General features: G+C 43.6%; 1 long non-coding RNA gene across 1 annotated transcript; it reads right to left on the bottom strand.

Annotated features, from left to right (window-relative positions):
• On the bottom strand, positions 1-26787 carry LOC117875401. Its single transcript, XR_004645266.1, has 3 exons — positions 26685-26787; positions 5002-5120; positions 1-213 (listed from the first exon to the last, which is right to left on the bottom strand). It is a non-coding gene; the product is annotated as an uncharacterized LOC117875401 (long non-coding RNA).

Here is a 26787-nt window from a genome sequence, read left to right as displayed (position 1 = left end):
AATATGCCACCGCAACCAATTACTTTTATTAAAAGGAGAATAACAAGTTATTGTGAGTGACACAAGGCTTCCTTATGGATTTTTTTTCCAACTTGTGAGATTCTTTACCACCCAGATGAAAAGGATCCAAGGATTTTAGAAGCAAGGTGTCATCTGCCAGATTCCCAGAGATCCTGCATTGGCAATCTCTGCCGCCATCACTCACTTTCGGAACTGCGAAAAGGAAAGAAACTCTCAGACTCTATCTTTATCTCCATTAAAACAGGGACAAAATAACATTACATTTCAAATGAAAGATAGAGCAGGAATTTCAGTTTAACTCCAAAGCTGGGAATTCATACATTCTGCTACAGAGTTATAGTGAAGATAGTCATATATATCTAAACATGTGATCTGGCTGCTTATCTGGTGTATCAGTTAAATATACCAGACTTCTGAATGTGGCTCTTCCCTCCCTTTACTCCAGCTAGAAAGAAAGAAAGAAAGAAAGAAAGAAAGAGTGGACATAAAAACAAGGAAGAACCTCCCCCGCTAGAAATTAAATATTAGAACTGCAGGAAATATGACGCAAAGTTTTCATTGAAATGTTCATCAAAATGAATAAAAAAATCTTGAAATTTGAAACTACATTGAGGGATTTAATCAAAATTGTGAATATTAAAATTTTTGACTAATTCTATTACATAGAGAAGAATAAAACCTCAAATACATAGAGGGTACAACAATATGACACATCCAGGTACAATTTTTTTATCAATCACACTTTTGCCATATCTAAAACTAAACTAACAAACACATAATTACATGCTCAATAAGTTATTCTTAAAGAATGCCTGGAAATTCGAAGTCTGCCTCCCAGTTCAAGTAAGCCTAAAGCCTGATCATATTCTGGTGGCAGTTTCATACTCGCAGCCATGCCTCCTGGTTGCAAGGTTCTCTGAGTATGCTCGGTGAACCAGCTGAAAGAGCAGCACCACAGTTGCTAGCATGGAGAGTCCAGCTTCATTTCCCCTGCCTTCAAGCTGCCTCTCTGGTGTTACAGTGACTCTCCCTACTGCTTCTCTGGGACCTGGCTATGTTATAACATTAATTTCATCATGCTGGGCAGCCTGTATAGTTTATGGTACATGCAGCAGGTAAAAAGAAGAACAGGGACAGGAACTGCTGCAGATTTGCAGTGTGGCCAAGTTCATTTTATTGTAGGAGCCTTCATGTTCAAACCATTCAAAATAAATTCTGAGCAATGTTAACATTCAAGTCACCAAGGTTTGTAATGGCCCTGGAATTCTAAAAGGAGAAATGCAAAGGCTCAGAGTATGTACTGAGCTACCATAAGGATTGAAAGTAGCATCATTCCTCAAAGTGGACTGTTACTTATTGAATTGCATTGAAGAGTGAGCGCTTCTGATGACATGCATCTCTCACCCACTGGGTAGTATGTGTTACACACATACCCCCCTTTGTGGAAGCTGAGAGTTCTGTTACATCCTCCTCTCATCAAAGGTGGATCCCAGCTTTCTGAACTGGTCAAGAGCTGTAAGGACTAACCATTGGGTGAGAAATACATTATTAAACAGGAAAGTACCTTGTTAATAACTACAGGCTATAGATTGTGCTTTATGTTTTCCTTTTAGCTGTAACTTTATGTTTCCAAACCTTTATACTTCCTTGTATTTAAATCTATATCTCAAGCTCTGTTAGATTAACTTCAATTTGGTTTTCCTATAAACACATCTAAATGCCTGGTGCAAAGGGGGTGGTGAACTGGGGTGCACTGCAGCAGATTGGTGTACATTGCAGGTGTCTAGAGGCCCGGGGAATGGGCACTCGAGTAGAACAAAGTGCGGTATGTAAATTGCTAGCCTGCATTGGGAAAGGGCAGGGCTTGCAGAGCCCAGAGCAGTTCACGTGTGTTGCAAACTACTGGTCGTTGGGCAGGAGTTCCCCTGGGGGGCACACATAAGGTGCTTCCACTCTGTAAGCAGGTGATGGTGATTGACCTTAGGCACCTTGGATAATCCCGCAAAATGTCACATTTATACACTGTCATCAAGTCATCCCTTAACCGTCTCTTTGTTAAGATCACTAGATTGAGTGCCTCAAATCTATCAGTATAAGGCATTGTTTTTAATCTTTTAATCATTCTCATGGCTCTTCTCTGAACCCTCTCCAGTTATAAACATCCTTCTTGAATTGTGGTTACCAGAACTGGACACAGTATTCCAGCAGAAGCCACACCTGTGGCACATACAGAGGTAAAATAATCTCTCTATTCCTATGTGATATTTCCCTGCTTATGTATCCCCAGCTCACATTACCCTTTTGGCCACAGCAGTGGCACTGGTAGTTCATGTTCAGCTGATTATCCACCACTTCCCTCAAATCTTTTTCAGAGTCACTGCTTCCCAGGATAGAGTCCCCCATCCTGCAAGTATGACCTACATTCTTTGTTCCTAGATGTATACATTTATATTTAGCTGTATTAAAACGCATATTGTGTGCTTGCATCAAGCTTACCAAGCGATCCAGATCTGTCTTTAGTAGTGACCTGTTCATTATTTACCACTCCCCCAATTTTTGTGTCATCTGCCAACTTTACAAGTGATGATTTTATGTTTTCTTCCACATCACTGATAAAAATGTTAAATAACATAGGGCCAAGAACCAATCCCTGCAGGACCCCACTTGCTCAATGATGATTCCCCATTTATAATTACATATTGAAATCTATCAGTTAGCCAAATTGTAATGTACTTAATATGTGCCATGTTAACGTTATATCATTGCATTTTTTAAAATCAAAATGTCATGTGGTACCAAGTCACATGCCTTACAGAAGTGTAAGTCCATTACATACATTATAGGCTACTTTTGCAAGCTTCATTTTTAAGCCATTTCCCCTTGGGTTGATCTGCCCTCATGCTTTTACATGTTCTTCTTTCCAGAGAGACTCACAGTAGGTCCTACCAGCTCCCCTCAGACTGAGGACAACAAGCCTTTCATATCCAGAAGGCTTTGTTAGACGTCAACAGTTGTTATGATTGCTTGACTACAAATCAAAGAATCCCTGTTTTTGACCGAGGCCATTTCCCAGGGGGGAACTGAACTTGTGTAAAACATATTAAACAGTAGATGTGGCTGAATGCATTTTGCTCAAACACTCCAAGCAATATAATCCCATTGGTCCTGTAGTGAGTATGGATGTTTCCCTTAAAGAGGAGACTTTTCCAGAAATGGACAAATATGCAAGAAGATGGAATTATTATGGAAACAGACTGGGGGCTGTCCTTATTTTGAGTGCTACCAAGAAAATGCTATTACTGAATCTGTCCTCAGACTCCAACGAGAAACTGCAGAATTGGAATTCGTTTGCGAACTGGACACCATCAAATTAGGCCTGAATAAAGACTGGGAGTGGATGGGTCACTACAAAAAATTAATTTCCCCCTGCTGATACTCACACCTTGTTGACTGTTTAAAATGGGCCACCTTGATTTCATTGGCCTCCTTAGCACTACAAAAGTGATTTCCACCCCTTCTCGTCAACTGTTGAGAATAGCCCACTTCCACCTTAATTGAATTGGCTCGTTAGCACTGACCCATGCAGAAAAGGACCTGGGGGTCACAGTGGACGAGAAGCTGGATATGAGTCAACAGTGTGCCCTTGTTGCCAAGAAGGCTAACGGCATTTTGGGCTGTATAAGTAGGGGCATTGCCAGCAGATCGAGGAATGTGATCGTTCCCCTTTATTCGACATTGGTGAGGCCTCATCTGGAGTACTGTGTCCAGTTTTGGGCCCCACACTACAAGAAGGATGTGGAAAAATTGGAAAGAGTCCAGCGGAGGGCAACAAAAATGATTAGGGGTCTGGAGCACATGACTTATGAGGAGAGGCTGAGGTAACTGGGATTGTTTAGTCTCCAGAAGAGAAGAATGAGGGGGGATTTGATAGCAGCCTTCAACTACCTGAAGGGGGGTTCCAAAGAGGATGGAGCTCAGCTGTAATCAGTGGTGGCAGATGACAGAACAAGGAGCAATGGTCTCAAGTTGCAGTGGGGAAAGTCCAGGTTGGATATCAGGAAAAACTATTTCACTAGGAAGGTGGTGAAACACTGGAATGCGTTACCTAGGGAAGTGGTGGAGTCTCCTTCCTTGGAGGTTTTTAAGGCCCGGCTTGACAAAGCCCTGGCTGTGATGATTTAGCTGGGAATTGGTCCTGCTTTGAGCAGGGGGTTGGACTAGATGACCTCTTGAGGTCCCTTCCAACTCTGATATTCTATGATTCTATGATCCCCCCACCACACACACTTGGTAAGGCAACTCCCATCTTTTCACATGCTGTGTATTTATACCTCTCTACTGTATTTTCCACTCCATGCATCTGATGAAGTGGGTTTTAGCCCACGAAAGCTTATGCCTAAGTAAATTTGTTAGTCTCTAAGGTGCCACAAGGATTCCTCATTGTTTTTGTCCTCAGCTAGTAATTGAAAATAGGATCCTTCCGTCAGACACTAGGAAAGTGACATATAAAAATCCTGAAACATTTAAAAGTATAAGCCTTGATTAGAAGCCAACAAGACACTAATTTTCTAATTGGTTTGTCATAGATTCAGTCGTCATGTATGTGGCAACCCCTCCCAGCCTCCAGACACACCTGTGGTGCTGGAGATAATGTTGGGTGTTATCAGGTGTCAGCATCCAAGCACTATGGATGCTCCAAGCTGGGAACTGACCATAGGCAGCCTGGGTAAGGCAGCTGTAAGTACAAGTCAATCAAGTTGTTCTAGTATATGCTTGGCTAACCATATGCTAGGGCCAATCTTGCCCCCAGACAGTCCAGAATCAGGGCAGCACAGAGGCCTCCTTTGCCCCCCTGCCGCTGTGCTGTGCAGTATGTGCAAAGCCTCCAAGGGAATTAAACAACAGTTTGGACATATAAAGAAGAGAAACAACTATTTATAATCACAGAGACATTTTACCCTTCTGGAATCCTGCACTTACCCTCCTACAGCAAAATAACCGACCACAGCAGCGTCCAATGGAATAAGTTCCGAAGGGACACCTATAGTAGCATCGACCCCCATTTTGTATACATCGCCTGGAACAATTCTGGGTGAATCCTGCACAAAGAGAAAGGATCTTGATTTTCATTCACACAGCAGGGTAAACAAGAGCTGTGACTGCAGCAAGACGGGAATTTTCCTTTCATTGAGACCCAGCCATGTCAGCAGGGCCAGCTCTGGCTTTTTTGCCACCCCAAGCAAAAAACACCCGGCCAGCCCGGGCAGCAAAGAGGTGGGGGGAGGGGAGGAGGAAAACAAACCTGCCCCTGGCCGGAGCAGCAAGGGGGGGAACAAACTGGCCAGCCGGCCGGAGCGGCAAAGGAGAGAAAAAACAAAAACAAAAACAAAATACCTGTGGGGCGGCGGGAGCGTGGGTGCAGAGGGACTCCCGGCCCTGCAGACCCCGGGCAGCGGAGTGCACACCCCAACTAGCGGGGGCGGGAGAGAGAGAAGGGGGACGGCCAGGGCTTCCTTAAGCGGGGTGCTTGCCACACGGCCCCTCCCGCTGCGCCGCCTGCCGGGAGGGCTCCGCGCAGCTCCGGTTGGCTGGGAGGGAAGGACGCAGGCTGCCCTGCCGGGCTTGCTGCAGGGCGCTCCCCTCCTCCGCCCCCTACAGGGCGGCGGGAGCAGCAAACCAAAAAGAAAAAACCTGCAGGGGCGGCCAAAGCGGTGAAACGCAAAACAAAACAAAACAAAAAAGGATTAGATGGAATGCCGCCCCTTGGAATCTGCCGCCCCAAGCACGAGCTTGCTCGGCTGGTGCCTGGAGCCGGCCCTGCATGTCAGCCCAATTATCTTCATATACACTGTTGTACTTTATCTTTAATGGCTGTAATATGTGCACATACAATGGCTGCCCCTCAGAAGAGAACAGAATGAGAGAATTAAGCAGATGCTCGGGCTCCCTGGCTGCACACTGCAGAACCCTAGCACTGAGCATGGGTGTCCTTCACAGCCCCACACCTTTAAGGGATAGAAAAGCAGGTAGCTATCTTCATCGTTAACTTCCCTTAATGGCCGCTGCAGTGGTTTTGACTCTTTCTTACTCCTAACAGTGAAGTATCATGCAGTATCAGCACTGGGCTAGGTTGCTGCAACGTTTAGAAACAGAAGAGTATGAACAAGTCTTTTTCAGTCCTTTTTCAGTCTGTGAGACCCTGTGCAGGCAGCCCTTGGGAATAGATTCTTCTTGACCAATTGCCAGGTTTGGACATGCCAGACGTGCCAATCCTTTTGAGAATGGAAATATTCACCTCCTTACCCTTTAGAATATTTAGATTAGAATATTTTAGAATATTTAGATTAGAATATTTTAAAGTAGATTAGTTGTGCTTTGATTAATGTATCCACTCTGCACAGATATCAACCCAAGACCTAAACAGTATTGTCTCATTGCTTCCTTGTGCTCCACCTATCTGTCTCTGTTTTCTCACTCATCTTATATTTGAATTGTAAATTCTTTGATGCAGGGAGTGTATCTCTGTTGTACTGTAGAACAGAAACTGACACAATGGAGTCCCATTGTGGGAATGGGGCTTCTAGGTGCTAATTCAATAATAAAGAATAATAATACAGATACATTGTCATTTCTGCAGCAACTGTTCCAGCCCCGCACAATAGCATTTCTAGTAATGAAGCCAAGCACAGATATGGAAAATTATTTCTGTGACACAGTGTAGCTAAAACATTGAGATGTAGGTCTGCCATATTAACAATCTGGGTTCTATTCCCAAACAGCTTAGACTCTTGTAGGGGCAGGAGATATTACTTAACAAAAGGGACATTAAAGCCCTGAATAATTAACTTTTATAATCACCTCTAATTTCATTAAGAACTTACCTGGAGTGCTTTGCAGCACCAAGAAGAGGACAGCAAAGAGAAGGTAGAGAATCTTCATAGTTGAAGTTTGGCTGGGAACTCAGTGTCAGGAGAGAGAAGAGACACAAAGCTAGACAAGAGACAGAGAGTCTCTCTATTTATAGGGTGCTGGGAATTGTGATCTGTTGAAATCTCATTTTGATGTAAATCACATTAATAACATGTATGCTGCAATCTCTTTGTTATAATAATTATTATTTGTACAGCACCATAAAAGTTCAAGGGGGATTTCTGGGAAATGCAAAAGACAAGTCCCTGCCTTCAGGAAGTTACAATACACAAGTTATACCTGGAAAACATGTATTTCCTGGTTGAAAGAGCCTTGAAGCCAATGGAAAGACTCCCATTGAATTTAAATGAGGGACCTACTGCAGAGAGGAATTCCAGAACACAGCTCTATCTGGGAAGCCATTGGCAGTAGGGAGTATGTGTGTTTGTGAATTTATTTTGTACAATATTTATAAATATTTACATGTATTTAGGGAATTTTCCTAATTTCATGCATCAAAACCCATTACAAAGAGGTCAAAATCCTTTTAAAAATGAGAAATAAAGTGAATAACATTGCAAATACTGTTTGCCAGGAATGCATAGGTTTGGTTTCGTTCAGTAAATCTAAACTGAGGAATTTTTCAGTTAGTGATGGGAGAAAACAATGAATTTCCCCTTTGTTTTCCCTCCATAACAAGCATCAGCCTTAACAATAACCATCTAAAATAGAGACATAAAATGTTAATGCATCAAACATGTGGAGGCCAATGGCATTTGCAGGTGCTAATCCCCTCTCAGGATTTGTCTCATTCTCTCAGGAAGGAGAAAACAAGAAGTGATTGGGCTTAAACTGCAGCCAGGAAAATGTAAGAAAGCTTCTAAGGGGTCTATAGAGGCATTTGACACCTCAACGTTCCCTGAGTGATTCATTCTAACTAGGGCCCAGAACCTTACAAAATACAACCCCCACAAAAGCTTCAGAACCCCCTTGGGAATCTCCCTCCAGTCATCACCTTCCTCTCCCCACCCCATTTCTACTCATTTGCAGGCACCAGATACAAAAAGATGAAGGAAGGGGACCAAGAATGACCATCCATGCAGATGAGGACATCAACAGGGCAATGAGGAGCTCTGACAGGGCAGTGAGCTGCCCCTCTTATCCCCCAGTCAGTGCCCTCTATTTCAACTGTCTCTCTGCTGTTGGAAGGTGCTGGTCTTCTCACCTGCCACTTTCTCCACAAAGAAAGGACAAGGGGCACTGCCCAGAGCAGACACAAGGAGAGGGCACGTCCCCATGGCTGGCCACCTCACTCCTCTTCTTTCCCTGTCATGGTCTTGCCATACGCACAGAGACGTTAGATAAAAACAGCAATACTCTTGCAGGAAGATGGCTGGTAGAACCACAATTAATAATGGCTTTATTTTGTCCTATATGATTTATAAAGATATTGTGGTTAAGGGTACACACTGTATGTTGCTTTTATAGATTTAAAGAAAAGCTATGGAAAATTTCTTCACAACTTTGTTGTTGCCCATGGAAATCTGGAGCACTGGAAGATCTACCTCGTTATCTTTTGGACTGTAGAATTCCAAAGTGCACACTGGATTTTACCTCTCGTACACAAAACTATTTTGTCACTATCTCAAATGGTAATATTTTTATTTTTTTCAAAGTCCTCGTCATAATGACATCAGTGGCAATTTTTGCTCGTTTAGTGTAGTGCTGAATAAGAGAGATTTTATAACATTCTGAATGACATTTTAATGTATTATATGGATGTTGCTGTTGTTTTAGATTGTGCATGTATTTCTTTTTATATTGCCAAAAGACATAATTGAACTGCAAGAAGGTAACAGACCTTTATCTTAGAATTCAGAACAAGAATACATAAAAATGCAAAAACAGAGGGACAAAGCAAGCTGCTCCCTAAAACAGAGAAACACAACTCATCCCAGATTTCTCGAAGATGGCTGGCTGACTCTACTAAGCCCAGAACACATGCTCCCTATAGAGCCCTCTAGCTTGAAAGCAGGACCAAAACAAAACCCTGAACATTTAAAGTGATAGCTCTACAATTTTAATACAGTTTTCAATACACCGCTGTTTCCCCATAGATGACAATGATCCATCTGGTCCCATCCAGCTGCTGACTGGAACTCAAAGATCTTCCCTTAATTGGCACATGGCTGTTACACTGATGACCACACCTGGCTTTGGGAAAGGCTGGAATATGTGGGTTTCACAGGTGGGGATGATTGAGATAAAAGAAACACCTTCCTTCATAAAAAAATAAAGAATGCCTCCTCTTCCCCTTCTGCTGCCAACAAACCCCACCTTGACCTCTTTTCGGAGCCAACTGCAAGTGGGAGTGAACCTTGGCTGAAGCTTAAGGAAGATTCACTTACCCACTGGCAGCCATCCATCTTACTTACCCATAGGTCTATTCCTAAGGGAGACAGGCAGTCTAAATATTCTCCTTGTGTCCCATAAAACCTCATCTCCCATAGGTTTCTGATGGTGGAACCCTCTCTCCCAACACCCCTATGTTTTCTCCTTGCTTTGTGCTCTGCTCTTGAGGGAAGACCCGACCACCTCCTACCCTCCCCTGGAGCATCTTGAGGAGATGGCCCATCGCTCTGCTGACTTTCCGAGGGCGGTTGGTGGCCTATTCCTCCTCCCACTATCTTAGAGGTCTGTCCAGACCCCCCTCACAGACTAAAGTTACCAATAGCTTCTCAGGAACAGGTGCCTTCATCCTTTAGTAGCAGGATGTGGCTAATCTTTTTTATAACAACATAAAGTGATTGATTGAGCAGATCAGCTATTTCCTAATACTCTAATGCACTGACAGTATTGAACCCAGGTTATTGCAGATTAATTTGAAAGGGGAAAATAGCACTGGGCCTCTGCTCTTTTCTGCCTTTTTATAAGGTATCAAGAGACCAGAAGGGATTTATGTTTTATGAAGTTTTGTTTTGTTTTGTTTTAATCTGCTTTGTTTTTTTCTCCTTGTTATTTACCTTAGAAGTATCAGGAAAACCAAGTCTGGTCTTCCCTCTTTTGCTAGAAGGTTCTTTGGAAACCCCACAGAAATGTCTTCTGGGTTCCTCAAACCAGAACTGAAGGGTGGGGTTCTTGAATCTTTAACAAGGAAAGTTTTTCTCTTAACTAGTTCAAAGTCATTTGAATAAAATAGTTGTTATTAATAATAAAAAAAACTAAACAAAGAGTTTTAAACTCTTCTGTAGTACCTGTTGTGTCCTGGCCTTATAGTTCTCAGTAGTGTCATGTCACAGTCCCCTCCACATGGCTCTGGTGTCCCTCCATTGGGAATATTGAGTTGAGTTGAGTTCTGAACCCTCCTTACCTGACTCCTAGTCACAAACTGGAGGGAGCTCAGAGTTTAATAAAAAATTACCAGGGTGCTGGAGAAGGTTTAACTGGAATTTAAAACAGAGTCTGTACATGTATTGCTTGACAAGTCAACCCCTAAAGAAGGGTGGGACAATGCTAAAAGCCTACAGCTATTTAGAGGATGTAAGCACCAAGCAGGGAGAGCAATTATTTTCAGCCTGAAATAAATGGGGTCTACTGAGAATAATTAAGACAGGGAACATTTAGGCTGAATCTCAGTGAGAGTTCATTGAGCTCGGTGACATCTGTGAGTGGGGTAAAAACCCCACAAGGCAGACCCTGGTACTGGCTCCCTGGGAGTTTTGGCAGCCAGGCCCTATGGTCCCTCTGTTTATGTTTGAGGCTCTCCAGCTGTCAGGGTTGGGAGGCCTAAGCACTCAGTCACTGCTAGATCTTCCTCCATGTGGGCAGCATTTCCAGCAGTCCTCTGTTTCCATGTCTGGCTAGCCCATGCACAAGTATCTGGGGGTCTCATTTCACACAGGTCCGGCCCCGCCCTGATCTTCGGGCCATTAGCAGCTATTGAATATCTAGCTTTAAATGTGCCCCATGATGGTTGTTCACTACCTCCTGAGGGAGAGGAGGTAATGAAAGGGGGCAGCTGGCCTGACCTCAAGATCAGAGCACAAGGTGAGGTGGAAGCATGGCCTGTTGGCAAAGAGGGCTCTGTTGGGTGGGGACTATGGGACAAGAGGTTGGGAAGGGACAGGGAGAATGTTTAGACCCCGACCACCTCCATGATGGGCTGGAGATGTGAGTGGGGAGTCAGTGAGTAATTAAAACAACTTCTCAAACTTCAGCCAAGGTTGGTTCCAACCTCAGGGAGGCTCTGAAAAGGGCCCTGGTGAGATTTTGGTGAGGAGCAGGGGTAGGGAACAGAAGGCAGGAGGCCTCTCTTATTTTTGTGCACGGGTGTGTTTCTTATACCATTAGGAGCAGTTAGCCCATCTCTAAATGTGACAGTCACATACTCCAGTTCTCCCAAAGCCAGCCATAGTCATCAGAGCTAAAACCAGATCTCCACATGGTGGTGTGTGTCAGGCTATCTGGAGTGGCTCAAGACCATGAATACCAACCTCAGGGTAGACTGTTAATCAGTATGGCATAAATCCCAATTTGGGTGTGAGTCCTAGTCTTAGATTTCACCAACCGAGTGTTAAGTATAAACTCCTTAAGCACTATAACAGCCTAACCATGGAGTCACAGACAGTCCCCTTGGGTATACTCCGATCTATCTTGCCAACTAGGCAAGCTTGCCTTTGTGGTAGATGGTCCCTTACACCAAAAATCACAACAATGTTCAGGTTACTCTCAGTCCCAAAGGACCTGTGACTTACCCCAGGTCAATTGCACCTTAGATCTCACATGAAAGACAATAATTGTAGATAATCCTGTAATAAACTAGCTAAAGATTTATTAACTAAGAAAAAGAAATAAGAGAATTATTTATAAGGTTAAAGCAGGTACGCAACACACAAAGGTACACAGTCAAATGGTAATAGAAGTTTTTGTAAGTAAATTCTGTATATCCCTTTGGGCTAATCCAGCAGCTGGAGATCCCTTGCATGTACCTAGAAATCTGGCCCTTACAGAACCCAAGCAGCATAGAGATACCATTTCTTCTTGCTAGGGATTTTTATTCCCTTCCCTCAAGCTGAAGGGATGAGTCTATTTGCATGTCTCCTCTTCATAGGGAAGTGCGGGAGGAGAGAAAGCAATTATCAAAGTCTTTGTTCTTTGATGTTCCACAACAGCTGGTTTGGTTTCAATGGGCCTTCCTGGTGGGGAAGCACCTAACAGCTTCTGTAGGTAGCCAGAATTTTACATACATTAATGTTTCTCTCCTTTCTGGTGATATACACAGTTCCAGAGGTTTACAGTGCAAATGCTTAAATGTTACCTTACAATATGGTATACAGATGTTATAAGTGAGATTAATACATGCAGCAATTTAAAAGCAGTCACACCTCTATAATCCTAATGCATATTTTAACAATACTAACACAGGTGAGCCAAACTGGTTCTAGGTATGTATTTGTTAGTGTTCAGTTGAGACACAGGGACCTTGGCATGAGCTGGCGTCTGGTTTGCCAGCATCACAGTGTCAACAGGAAAACTTGAGTGAGTGAGGGAGGTGGAATTTGCCCCTTTCAGGGGAGACTTTCATGAGATGCTGCAGTAAATGCCTTGGAATTGAAACACATTACATCTATTGCATGCTGCTGAGCCCCTAAGGTTATAACCGGTCAGGTGTGTCTGGCAAGGATTGTTCTTTCCAAACCCAAGTGGTGCGCTGACTCATAGTTCCTTTATCCACTCTCTAGAAGTGTCACCCCCCCTTTTACAATTTGATCTACGGGGATAGAATTTGCTTCTCAGGTAGCAATTGCCAGGATCACTCTGCTTTCCTTTTCTGTAAAGCTTGGGAAGGAAGGATGGTCTCATTGTTCAGTCATGAAATTAGAACTTTGAGGGAAAACAGACCCATGACTCCTGCCAGTCACTGAGGGGGGTCATGATGAGTTAGCCAGGAGATGCCCAGAATCAGGAGAAAATGTGGGAAGTGTATCCCATTAAATTGCAGTATCCCTAAGTGCCCCTGGATTGTAGTCTCCAAGGGGAGTGTTTCAGTGACTCCAGACCTGGTCGGAGACGGACTTGGACTGGAAGGGGACCAGTAGGATCTGGGCTGCTCTCGTCCATAAAGTTATCTGTGGTGCCAGAATGAGGGAGTTACTGAGGCTGGCTCAGCCTGGCTCAGGATCCTTGGCCTACTGGGTACTTGTAGCTGTGGCACGACCTGGCAGGATCTGGGGCATGTCCTGGTCAGGATTAGGGTTTGGGGCTCGGGGTTGTGCCTGGCTTTCATGCCCAGCTTGGACCAAGACTTGTGTCAACTTGTTCTCTGGAATCTCTAGGGCCAGGCTTCAGGCCAGGCAGGTGGAGATGGAATGGCCCAAGTGGCTGCAAATGAAGCATAGATTGGGATATCACTGACTGTCTTTTTCTTTGGGAGTAAGTTGCTGGTAGGCAGAATCTATCTGTCTGTGCTTGTCATGTGCGAACAGGGTGCGGTAAGCACAGGCCAGGCAACTGGAACCACCCCTTCTTTCTTCATGCCGCTCACACCACTGATTCTCAGTTCGTTCAGTCAGCTCAATAAAGAGTGCACTTGCAGCTGCAGTAGGAACTGGAGGCAACACTGATTTGTAAACCAGCGGAATGTCTCGTGGCGCCCACTGAAACGTTCTGGTAATGGAGTCTGTTCCCAGATTTGCCTGTTACTTTGGGGTATGCTCATTTATTCGGGTTACTCTCCTGGGGGGAGAGGGGGTTTCTGTAATTTTATCATGTACTGCTTGTGTCACGTGTGTTTTCATATGGCGCTCTACTTCTCCATTCTGCAAGTCCTCTCCCAGTGGAGCTATCCTGCAGGACCTAGGTTCCCTAGGGCTGGGTTCCTCCAGGCCCAGAGCCGGATGAACACACCCACACATACATTAACAGAGCAAGTCTGAGCGGACCGGGTCACTCAGCACTTTCAAGCTGACTCCTTATATGTCTCTGGACTCACTGGCCTGGATGAAGCAGCACTTTCAAGCTGCCCCCCCTTATATGCCCCTGGGCTCCGTGGACTGGGTCAAGCAGCACTTTCAAGCTGTTACCCTTATGCGTCCCAGATTCAGCACGTCCCTATCCCCAATCTCACAACACAATTGCACTGGTAGTAACCTACTTGATGAGCAAACCCCACAGTATTTTCGGCGCTGCAGGGATCTTTAGCTTAGGTAAAAGAAGCGTTGCTGTAAAGTAAATGGGGGAAGCTAAAAACACAGAAGAGTAAAATTCAGCAAGAGAGAGAGAAGCAACCAACTTAACCATACAAGTTATTTATTGAATAACAGTGATAACTATTGGCTTAACCAACATAACATACATTATTAAAGGTTAATACCTAAGGTAGAAAGGAAAACAGAGAGAGAGAGAAAGAGGGTGATCTCACCCACTCCATGAGGCTTGAACGGGTCAGGGTTCCCAGATGATGGTGGTAGCTCAGGGTCCTGAGTGCTGGAGACAGGCAGAGCCCCCAGCATGATCAATCAGGAGAAGATGGAGTCCCAGTGGAACTTATGCATAGTTTGGATCTAAGCATCAGAACACTTGCTGGAGGGTGAGTAGGGATTTTTGTAGCGAAAATACAATGGTTCAAGAGAGAACACTAGATTTGTTTATAGGTAAACCGATGACTTAAGGGTTTTCTTTAGGCTAGACAATAGGAGCTGATCACTCTTGGCTATGGGTGGTGTTTTCTTCCAGGGAGCTCACAATGCAACTAGGCTGCTTCAGTATTTTGGATATCAATCAAGGATTCACTACTAGAATTGGTCTGATAACTGCTGAGCTGGGTGTGTGCAGGTGTAGGTTCATTAGCATCTGGAGCAGAGATTCCCATGATGCAGTGCTTCCCTGCTTTTTCTGGTCCCAGAGTTCAGTGCAGTTTTCTGTTCTCTATTCTGTATGCAAATTGAGATGTCTCCCTGTCCCATCTTTCATGCAGATGAGGCTAGGGGAGTTGTCTCTGTTCTTCATTCTGTATGTTAATGGAGATGTCTTAATCTTGTCACACTTGTCAGGAGGGGTCTAGGTGTCTCTCCCATCCGCCCTTCATTGCTCTCTGCAAGTCTTTTCCTCTGATGGGTTTTGGTTTAAGCAGAGGCTGGGAGTGGGGAGGTGTCTTTCATGAGTCAGGCTGGATACTACACTCTGGTTCCCCAAGAACATAGAGCTGACTGGTATCAAGTCACAAGTCCCTGCTCCAGGGGCACTGCAGCAGGTGGGATCCGGGGGCCAGCATGCTGTGTGTGGAGTTGAAGAGCCTGCAGGCATAGCACCTGATTCTCTGCAGTCAACTTGGTAAGATGGACCTGCGCTGCCTGGAAGACCACCTGGAGGCAGGCTACCTACTCGGGTTTTCCAGTTCCTTTTGGGAAGGAAAGGTGAGCTCTGCTGGTTCCACTCGGCAGGGCCCTCCCCAAGGGAAGTGGTCTGAGCAAGCTGTTAGGTCCTGGGACATAGGTGGTCTGGCATAGAGGTCAGAGAAGTCAGGCATCCAACTTAGGGAATGAAGTGGAGGGTCATAACCAGAAACAACTACTGATTACCAGAGCCAGGGGTGAAAGCTGAGGGTTCGAGCTGGGATCAAATGCTTGAGCCAAGGATCAAGCCAGAGTCAGTCAGAAATCAGAGCTAGAAGTAGTAACCAATAGTTGGAATAGAGGCATAAGGGCAGGAACCGGAGGTGAGGCAAGGATCAGCATGGAGTGGGAGCACGGTGGGAACTAGGAATGAAGGCAGGGGTGAGGCTGGAGCTAGGAGCAGACTGGGATGGAGTGGGAACCGGGAATAGGGTTGGGTGTGGAATTCAGGAAACAGGAACACGCAGCAGTAACAGGGAATCACCTCTAAGCACAAACCTTAATAATAACAGGTGAAAATAGGATTTGACTCTAAAGGACCCCAGAGTGGCGTAATAATCACCATTGACCATGACCAGTTAATGAAACAACAGCTGGGATAAAAAAGGAGAATAATAAATATTTCTGCTCACACTGTAATGTCTCCCATCTGGAATCCTAAACCGACTTTTGTTTTGCACAGCAATAGCTCCTTCAACTGCAGCATCCGATCAGTATAGTGTGATGGGGGATGGGGGAGGGAGGAGGGTTGACAGGCATTATGGTAACAATTACCTCCCAAATGTGTACATTACAAGGTGTCTCTGGCACCCTGGGTGAATCCCGCAGAAAGAGAAAGAGTCGAATTTTCATTCACAGAGCAGTGTAAATAAGAGTTGTGATTGTAGCATGACGGGCATTTCCCCTTCACTCAGACTCAGCCAAATCAGCCCAATTATCTTCCCGCGCACCATTTCGCGGCAGCTTGAATAAGTCAGAAACGGCCGTGATTCAGTATGAATTCAACGGCCACCCCTTAGAAGAGAACAGAGTGAGGTTAAACAGACAGGTATGTTGGCTCACTGGCTGCAGAGTTGAGCATCACAGATGTGAGCATAAGTGTCTGTCACCTCCCCATGCCTTTTAGGGATGGAAAGCAGGTAGCTGCCTGCATCACCAACTTCCCTTCATGGCTGCTGTTTTGATCCGTTCTGCCTCCTAACAGTGATATACACCTCTACCCCAATAAAACGCGACCCGATATAACACGAATTTGGATATAACGCGGTAAAGCAGTGCTCCGGGGGTGGGGCTGCGCACTCCGGCAGATCAAAGCAAGTTTGATATAACGCAGTTTCACCTATAACGCGGTAAGATTTTTTGGCTCCCGAGGACAGCGTTATATAGGGGTAGATGTGTACCAGGCAGCATCATAAATGCTGATTGGCTGAGCAGGACTGAACTGGCTCAACACAGTGTTGGATGGCTACAACTTTTAAAAAGAGAAAGGTTTGAACAAGGCACTTCCGGTCACACACCCGATGGTCTGTGACTCTGTGAAGATGTTCTTGTGAAGATTCAGCTCTCAGGAATAATTTCTTTATGGCCAATTTCCAGTTATAGATGTAAGCAGAGTCAGAATGAGTTCCACCCTGACATCTGGTGGTGAGCTGTGGAAAAGGATTTCTGGGGCTGATCTCGTTTGCATGGGCACACCCACCCTGCCTAGCATGATGGGACTGCTTGCCCAAATGGTCACTTGGCTGCTGTGGGACCCCCAGTCTCTTTGTTATTGGGGCAGGAGTAATAAAGTGTTGTTATCCTGGGTATATGAATCAAGGACAGTAGAACTGTATTTGGCATTTTATGACGGAAGGACTCGCCCTCAGCTAAGTAGCTCTTGCTAGGCAAGAGACATGGGTTCCAAAGTCCAATGAATAGAGAGATATGCTGGTGATGAGTATGTGTAGGCTGTTTCTGAAGGTCTGAAATACCACTTTGACCTTTTATTTTCCCACAGTATAATAGCTGAGCTAATTTTGACTCTGTTAGGAGTCTTGTTACATGCTGTAAAGCTGAAATCAAAGTCAAGGCATTACTTTAAACAATACTTGGGCTAGTGGTTCTGAGTGTGCCAGCACTCAGGCTCCCTACTAACAGCTGGAATCAATTAGAGCTGTGTTAAGAGGTGGGTGCTGATGGTATATTGGTGAGCAGCTAGCAGGATGGCTGGTGGAGAGGCATGAGTGGTGGTGAAGACTGCAGCAGAACCCCCTGGAGAGGAGTGGCAGTTGCCTGTTGACCTGAGCAATGGGACATGTAAGGTACCCCCATGCGTCTCCACCCTTCCACTCAGGCTGGGAGGTAAACTCTGCAGATGAACTTCTGAATTCTGGGGCTGCACTGACCAAGGACAGAAACTGTAGGTGGGGTGACTATTGGGTTGCTGGACTTAAGACCCTAAGGGGAAAAGGACACTGCCAAACTTATTTGGGGGTGGGTCTTTTGCTCCTGGTTTTTGTTATGAATCCTGTTTGTGGTGTTTCTCCACATAATGCCACATTGTTTCCCTCCTTTATTAAAAGGCTTTTACTACACTCAGACTCTGTGCTTGCGAGAGGGGAAGTATTGCCTCCTAGAGGTGCCCGGGGGGGTGGTATGTAATTGTCCCAGGTCACTGGGTGGGGGCTTGAGCCGGCTTTGCATTGTGTTATTGAAACGGAACCCCTAGATACTGAACCCGGCCCTTGTTGCTGCCAGCTTTGATGGGCAGAAGGGTTACATAGGGATGCCAGAAAGGCTGATCCTTGTGAGAATGTGGCTCGAATGTCCATCTCTTCACCCTTTAGGGTAGGTAGGTTAGAATATTTTAAACTAGATGTGAGCTGTGCTGTCATTAACATCTGAACAGTGGCCACAGCCCAGGAGTGAGCTGAATTTATACCACATACAAAGGTTGCTCAAGACAGTCGGCCACCCTAGGCAGAACATCAGTGTGTCGTCCCTTTGGTATGAACTCCTTACAGCAGCATTCTCCTCCATCAACAGGCTCCCCTGTAAAGCCCCCACTGGGGTCCCGCACACCGAGGAGCCAGCTACCTTTCCCAACCCCACATTAGGGATTGAGCACCATAGGCTGGGACTCGCAGTGTGGGGCTCCATCTGCCCCCCCCCGTTGGATCTGTCCCCCACCATCCAAAGCAAATATCTCTGGGTGTCCATCTGAAGGGGACCCTAGGGTGGAGGAGTAGCTGCACCAGGCCAGGCTGGGGAGGACACAGGTGACAACTAGCATGATGTTCAAGATGCAGTGGAGGATGGATGACCTTGCATGCACACATACACACACCTCTGAGGTGTAATTAAGCTCAAAACTCTTAGACTTTTCTTTTTTGTGTTCTACAATTTAAAGTTCTAAACACTATTATCTAAGATACACTAGCTAACATACATATCTATTAAACATTAAGAACACATTAAAATATAGCAGTTATATAGCATAAATCTGTCTGTACGTTCGTTCACTTATTCTAAGCATCCCAAGACCTTCCATTACCTAAGGTAAGCTTTGGCTTAAGCAGATTGGAAAACAGTCAGTATCAGGACATATAATTGTTTCCTTATAGTAACAGAAAGGGTGTTGCCCTCACAAACCTATTTATTGTGGTAAAGACCTAGGAGGTGTCTTCATGCACCTTAGTACCTGGAATGCATGTACCCAAAACAAAGATAAAGGTGCATCATGACCTGGAATGCATGGTTGGCTCAGAACAAAGCTAAGGGGTACACCATGGTACCAAAGCAAATGAAATAAAAGCTAATTGGTTGAATCTACTTTCCAATGACGTATATGTTACCTTTTACAGGTAAAGTAGGCTGGCTTTAGAGGCTTAACTTTGGTGGAGCACACCTGCATAAGGTGAATATAACATGATTGCATGGGACGACTCTTCAGAGACTGGTTTGTAAAGAACCTTTTTTCTGTACCTTATTAATAAACCTGACTGACATTGGTTATTTGGACTCAAGTATATTTCATAACAAACCAAAGTGTGGTCAAGCAATCGAATATACAATTTATCAACAACACACTGCCTATCTACCGAGAGCAGCCATTTTGTTCTCAGAGTTGCTGCAGACTGATTCTGAGGTGAAACACAGCCTGCACAATGTCCTGGGGATTTTCCTTTGAATCTTCCTTGTTGCTTTCTCTATTCTAAACAATGTAGACAATGTAAACAATGTAGAACCCACCCCCATGTGTCCCGATATTTTCTTCCCCTCATCTGGTCACCCTACCCCAGTGACATTGCAATAGGGAGCTGTGAGCTTGGATGAATTCTGTACAAATAATGAACCTTCATTATACTTCAGCAAATCAGGGTAAATAATAATTGCTATTTTAGCATAAGGAGCATTTCCCATTTACTGTTTTTTTTTCCCTATTAGTGAGACTTGGCATCCTAAACTGTATTATTCCATTCAGCCTCTAGGTGGTGCTGTGTATCACCTTATTTAAGCTAACCTCCACCATACCTGGCAGACTATTAAAGGATCTTACAGTGAACACATCTGGCTTGTATCTCTCTGAGAAGGAAGCTCTGTGGCCAGTCCATATCTGGTACAGAAGCCTGACCTGCTAGTAGCAGCCCTTCAACCTACTGTTTACAAGAACTACAGGGCATGGTATCAGAAGTAAATTAGTGGTGCCAGAGGAGAACAGAAACAGAAGGAACAAAACAACAAAGGGGCCGGACAGGAAAGAAAAAAGCAACAAAGGTTGCAGTATCTCATAAACATGCCGGCAGAGAACTTCAGCTTTGATAAACCTTCACAATGGACAGACTGGAAACAGTATTTTGCAAGATTTCAAATGGCTACAAAATGCCATAAGGAAACTAAAGTTATATAGGTATGTTCTTTAATTTATGCTGTGGGAAACCAGGCAGAACATATGCTTAAATCTTTTGACTTTCCTGAAGACAGTCACAAAGATGACTACAAAAGCGTTCTGGCTATCTCTGGTGCATACTTTATACCTCAAGAGACGAGTCGATGTATAACAAAAGAACTCTTTTATTAAAAGGAGAGGGAACACAGCATTTATTTGGGAAAACACGACAACAAATATTCAGAAGTATGCAAATAATAAATAATCACCCGACCTACAGTTTGCTGGGTAGTATCCTTTGCCTCAGTTTCCCCCCTGGCAGTGTGAAAGTCTGACGGATGAATATTCCCCTAACATGCCATTTAACTTTCCTTCCACTGCACCCGCACTCACAGTGAAGTTATCCAAAGTCAGAGGAGTCCTAGAATTCAGGGGTGAGTTCACCTGGGTTCCCCCTAAAGGGAGGGAGGGGTCAAATAATGTCTTTGTGGTTGGCTTCTGTCTCTGCTGCTGCTTGCTACTCACTGCCACTGTTATCTCAACCACTGTTTACTGCTGCGTTCTAAGGGTCCACGACTTCCCTCAGTTCTTTGTGATTTCAGCTGTTAGTTATCTCACTGAGGGACCCTCACTGCTACTGTAACCTCTGCCATGTCTCTCACTACAACACTATCACTTTAGTATAGCTAAGGCTCAATTTCTAGATCTGCTCATCAGCAATTTCATCTGTAATAATCACTAAGCAGAAATAAGGACTCTGAACTGAATCTGATCAGCTCCCTCTTTAAACACTGAGGAGAAAAGGATCAATTCATATCTAGAACATCCATACTACCACACAAAAACAGCTGTTCCTAAGACCATCTGACTTTGACTCAACATTGGTATCGCTACCCCCTGCTTAGTGGGTGAGGTTGCTTTTAGGGTGACCCCTTCAACTAGGGCATGCTAAAAACAGTGCTGCTGCCCTTTTATTATTCACTAAGGATAACAACATTTCATTACCCCTGCATTGTACACCAATGTAAGTTTTCACCCAGACCAGCTGGGTCTGAACAATCTCTGCCCTGACACCTAGTGACAAACCGGTGGAAAAGATATCAGGAGCAGACTGTATGTGGATAAATGCAACCACTCTGCCTAGGGGATCAGCAGACAGGCGTATGTTTCCAAACTGATCAATTTTGGCTGTTTTGGGTTAAAATTCACTTGAGTATGCTAATAACTAAACTGTATCATTACTTTTATTAATCTAAATTTGGGTTATTGCTGATTAGGTACTATATGTATTGTATGACTTTTAAACCAACCTTTGTACTTTGGGACAATTTAAGCACTATACCCAGATGGACAGACATTCTTTCCTTAACCTGTGTATTATGTAATTTTAACATTAGCTTTAATAAAAAATTCTTTTTGAGTGCAAGAGTAATGAAATGTTTTTATCCTTATTGTGCGAGGATAGGGAAGAATCCCTAATTGAGGAGGTTACTCTAACTTGAACATCACTTGCTAAGTAGTGCAGTGAGTCAAATCCAAGAGAGGATTAGAGAAAGGTTTTTCATCCTGGGGAATCTGGGTTATTTTAAGGAGTTTAGAGGCTATTTAACTCCCCCCAGTGTTTAAAGAGAGAGCTGAGTAGCCTCGTTTGAGAGTCCTGATTTTTCCTCAGTGATCACTAGACCTGAACTTGCTGATAAGCTCATCTAAGGGGACTGGATCTTAGATGTGATATGGAGAGAGCATTTTGGTGAAAAGACAATGTGGAAGAGACAGCTGTAGGGAGGTTTTCCACTACCCAGTGAAAACACTGAGAATTGGGCTAAATGGTGGAACCTCAGAATGCAAGTTGTGGAGAAAGAAGGGAGTGATGGTAACTGCAGAGACAGAGACAGAGATGAGCAGAGGTGGAGACATCACTCACCCACCATCTCCCCTCAGGAGCAGGAGACAAACCCACCCAAAAACACGCCTGGTCTTTGGGCCATTGCTGCTCTGTGACAACAAACGGTGAGTGTGGTGCAGTGGAGGGAAAAGGGGAGTGGCATGTTCAGTAGACATTCCTTCCATGGACTTTCATACCACATGGTGGGAAATTGAGAAAAGGGACACTGATTAAGATAATGTGGGATGTCTGTTTTACTTATTGGTTGCATACTTTCAAATCCTTGTTGCAATGTTTTCATAAATTACTGGCTGTGTTTTCTTTTGTAATAAAAGATTGTGGGGGTATTTTTTTGGTTATAGATAGACTTAGCGGTTGTAATTGGGGAAGTAGTGCCTCTTTGAGGCACCCAGGGGTGGTTATTTTTCCTAGATTGTTGGGTAGAGGCTTGGTCCAGTACTGTTTCATATTGGTAGGAGGACCTCCTAGATATTGAACCTGGCCTTTTTTTGCTGCCTACGCCATGTGGCAGAAGGGTTTCATGGCCAAAACTGATCACTTTGGCAAAGCAAGGCTGTTTGCTGGTTACCCAGGCAAAATTGGTGTGTCTATGCAGATACAGTGTTCTCCTGAGATCTTTTCCCCTGTGGGTTTGGAGAGAACTAACCTTGCCAGGCACACCTGACTTTCTTTCTTTTTTTTAATAGAATGATATACTTGTGGCTGAGCAGCATACGATAAATGTAATGTGTTTGAATTTCTCCAGAGGATTTAGTCCAGTCAAAAGGACATTGTCCATTGACTGCAATGGACTTTGAACCAGGCTGTAGGTATTTACCAGGTATATTCAAAGTGTAAATTACAGAAGAGAGGGACTTGTGAGATGTCATTTATTTAAAAGAAAATATGGAATGAAATACTATTAATAATGTCATATGCATCCATGAATAGGCCAGAATCCTTGGCATAATTTAGGCCTAAACCTTTAAAACATGTCAAATTACAGAGGCTGCTTCTGATTTTCATGGTAGGCTTAGACTAAGAAACAGCAACAGTTGCTAGCTAAGCTGACCACACACTCTTGTTAAAATGGGAAATGGCTTCCTCCTTTATCTTTTTTCTTCCAGATTATGTACTTTATAACAAGAAATCCATAATAGAGATACAGTAGATCCAGCTCTTACTTGATAAGGCAGGATAATGCATAAATGTTTTAATAGGAAAAGGGAGGTATAAAGGTTGTCAATAAAAGTTTAAGGAACTATATCGAAATTTGAAAGCTATAATGAGGTTTCTGTAACCAGGGTGTGCAGTTTGAGGTAGTTTTTATTACCAAGGTCCTGCTGGTAGGCGAGTGACACTATATGTGAAAGAAAGCGTAGAATCAAATGAAGTAAAAAGCTTAAATGAACCAAACTGTACCACAGAATCTCTATGGATAGCAATTCTATGCTCGAATAATAAGAATATAGCAGTAGGGATATATTACTGACCACCTGACCAGGATGGTGATAGTGACTGTGAAATGCTCAGGGAGATTAGACTATTAAAATAAAAAACTCAATAACAATGGGGGATTTCAACTATCCCCATATTCATTGGCTAAATATCACCTAAGGACGGGATGCAGAGATAAAGTTTCTTGACACCTTAAATGACTGCATCTTGGAACAGCTAGTCCTGGAACCCACAAGTGGAGAGGCAATTCTTGATTTAGTCCTAAGTGGAGCACAGGATCTGGTCCAAGAGGTGAATATAGCGGAACTGTTCGATAATAGTGACCATAATATAAGTAAATTTAACATCGGCTGGCAGGGAAAACACCAGCAGTCCATCACATTAGCATTTAATTTCAGAAAGGTGGACTACACAAAAATGAGGAAGTTAGTTAAACAGAAATTAAAAGGTACAGCGCCAACAGTGAAATCTCTGCAAGCTGCGTGGAAACTTTTTAAAGACACCATAATAGAGGCTCAACTTAAATGTATACCCCAAATTAAAAAAACATAGTAACAGAACCAAAAAAGTGCCACCATGGCTAAAAGTAAAAGAAGCAGTGAAAGGCAAAAAAGCATCCTTTAAAAAGTGGAAGTTAAATCCTAGTGAGGACAATAGAAAGGATCATAAACTCTGGCAAATGAAGTGTAAAAATATAACTAGGAAGTCCAAAAAAGAATTTGAAGGACAGCTAGCCAAAGACTTAAAAGGTAATAGCAATTTTTTTTTAAAGTACATCGAAAGCAGGAAGCCTGTTAAATAACCAATGGGGCCATTGGCCAATCGAGATGCTAAAGGAGCACTCAAGGATGATGTGACCAGAGTCCCAGGGGAGCCAACTGAAGTCACTCAATTAGGGTGAACTGCAAAGAATGGGGCAGACAATCCCCAAAGCTGGTGGAAATTCCAATACTTAGATTTACCAAACCAGCATAAAACAGCTTCTTTATTACCTTCCTGGTTACCCAGAAGCCAACAACACAGTTCCCTTAAAGTAACCCAGCCTCAGGCCTCCACCCAGACACCCAAGTCAAATATGATGAGGATTACTGAAAATCTTATTCATCATATAAAAAGTTCTACCAATCCCAAAGGATTGGATACATTACCTCCCAGGTGAATAAATATTCCAGATCTTACCCATATACAAGCTACAGCCAATTCTTCTTAACTAAACTAAAATTGATTATAAAACAAAAGAGAGCGAGAGAGAGTATTGGTTAAAAGATCAGTATACATACAGACATGAGTAAAATCTTGAAATTCAGATTCATAGCAGAGCTGGTGAGCTTTGTAGTTGCAAAGAGTTTATTTAGAATTTAGTCCATAGATTATAGTCCAATGTCCAAAATCATAATCAGGATGTTCCATTTTAGGACTGGAATCTCAATCTTATGACTCAAATTTCCCCTGATGAAGCTTAAGCAGATCTGAGATGACAGGATCAAGACCCAAAGGTCTTGTATTGAGTTTTCTAGCAGCCACTTGACCATACAGTCCTGGGTGAACAATAGGCTTTTGATGTAACCTTCTGTTTACCTAAACCTCACTGGTAATTAACTAAATGGATAAACATAAGATAATTTATCCATTAAGCAGTTTATCACAAATGTTAAAGAGAGACCTCAGGAGATCATCTAGTCCAACCCCTTGCTCAAAGCAGGACCAATCCCCAGACAGATTTTTGCCCCAGATCCCTAAATGGCCCCCTAAAGGATTAAACTCACAAACCTGGGTTTAAGCACACCAATGCTCAAACCACTGAGCTATCCCTCCCCACTACAAGGTGATATTCCTGATATTCATCTAGTGACGAACCAGGGGAAAAGCTCTCAGGAGACGATTAGTTGCATAGACTCTCCTATTTTATAGCAAGAGTCCCGATATTTGGGGCTTTTTTTTATATAGGCAACTATTACCTCCAACCCAATCCCAACTTTTCATACTTGCTATCTCATCACCCTGTTCAGCAGTGAAGAGAAGTCCTTGGTTACCTGATTTCCAGCTGACACCCATGACCTCAAAACCCACCTGAGTCCTCCACTCATGGATGAGACGAGCCCCTGACTCCCACCTCCCCAAGTATCATGCCCTCCCTGCCTCATCAGACAGGACTTGAGCATTTCCCACTTCCCACCTCCCTCTTACCTCCACCTCTATTTCCTCTTAATGCCAATGTGCCCAGTTCAATGTGGGAGGTAAGAAGTTCTGTACATCTGGGGGAGGGAGAGATTACGGGCTCCTCATTAAGGGAAGGGTGGGGGAGGTGGAATCTATCTACATTTCTAAAGTGCCCATGAATGCTTATTTTGCTTCAGAGCCTTTGGTGTGGGACCTTGTCAAAGGCTTTCTGAAAGTCTAATTACACTAGATCACCCTTGTCCACATGTTTGTTGACCCCCTCCAAAAATTCTAGTAACTAAGTGAGGCATGATTTCCCTTTGCAAAAAACATGTTGACTCTTCCTCAGCTCATCATGTTCATCTATGTGTCTGATAATTCTGTTCTTTACTATAGTTTCAACCAATTTGCCTGGTACTGAAGTACTTTTGTTATCATCTAGTCAGAAGGGACTTCCTCAAAATATTTCTTAGAGTATATCTTTTAGGGGAAAAACAACAACAATCCTTCTTGATTTAAAAACTGTCAGTGATGGAGAATACATTGGTAAATTGTTCCAATGGTTAATTACTTTCACTGTTAACAATTTACATTTGATTTCAAGTCTGAATTTGTTTAGCTTCAACTTCCAATCATTAGATCACAAAATACCTTTATTGACTTGATATATATTAACCCTTTTAGCAATTTTCACCTGATTATCCATCCACAATCCCCAAAACTTTTTTCAGAGTCACTGCTTCCCAAAATGGAGACCCTCATCCTATAACTGTGGCCAACCTTCTTTGTTCCTAGATCCATACATTTAGAATTAGCTGTATGATGTTAACTTGTTCCCAGCTTATCAAGTGGTCCAAATCCCTCTGTATGAGTGACCTGTCCCTTAATTTTTGTCACCTGCTAACTTTATCGATGATGATTTTATGTGATTTCATGTTTTTTTTTCAGCTCCTTTTATAATCCCCCACTCATTTCATTAAGATCTTACCTGGAGAGCTTTGCAGCACCAGGAAAAAGACAGCAAAGAGCAGGTAGAGAATCTTCATGGCTGAAGTTTGGCTGGGAACTCAACGTTGCTGGAGAGAAGAGAC

The sequence above is a fragment of the Trachemys scripta genome, chromosome 3 (assembly GCF_013100865.1).
Source record: "Trachemys scripta elegans isolate TJP31775 chromosome 3, CAS_Tse_1.0, whole genome shotgun sequence".
NCBI classification, from domain to species: domain Eukaryota; kingdom Metazoa; phylum Chordata; order Testudines; family Emydidae; genus Trachemys; species Trachemys scripta.
This window is presented reverse-complemented; position numbering and strand designations above follow the sequence as displayed.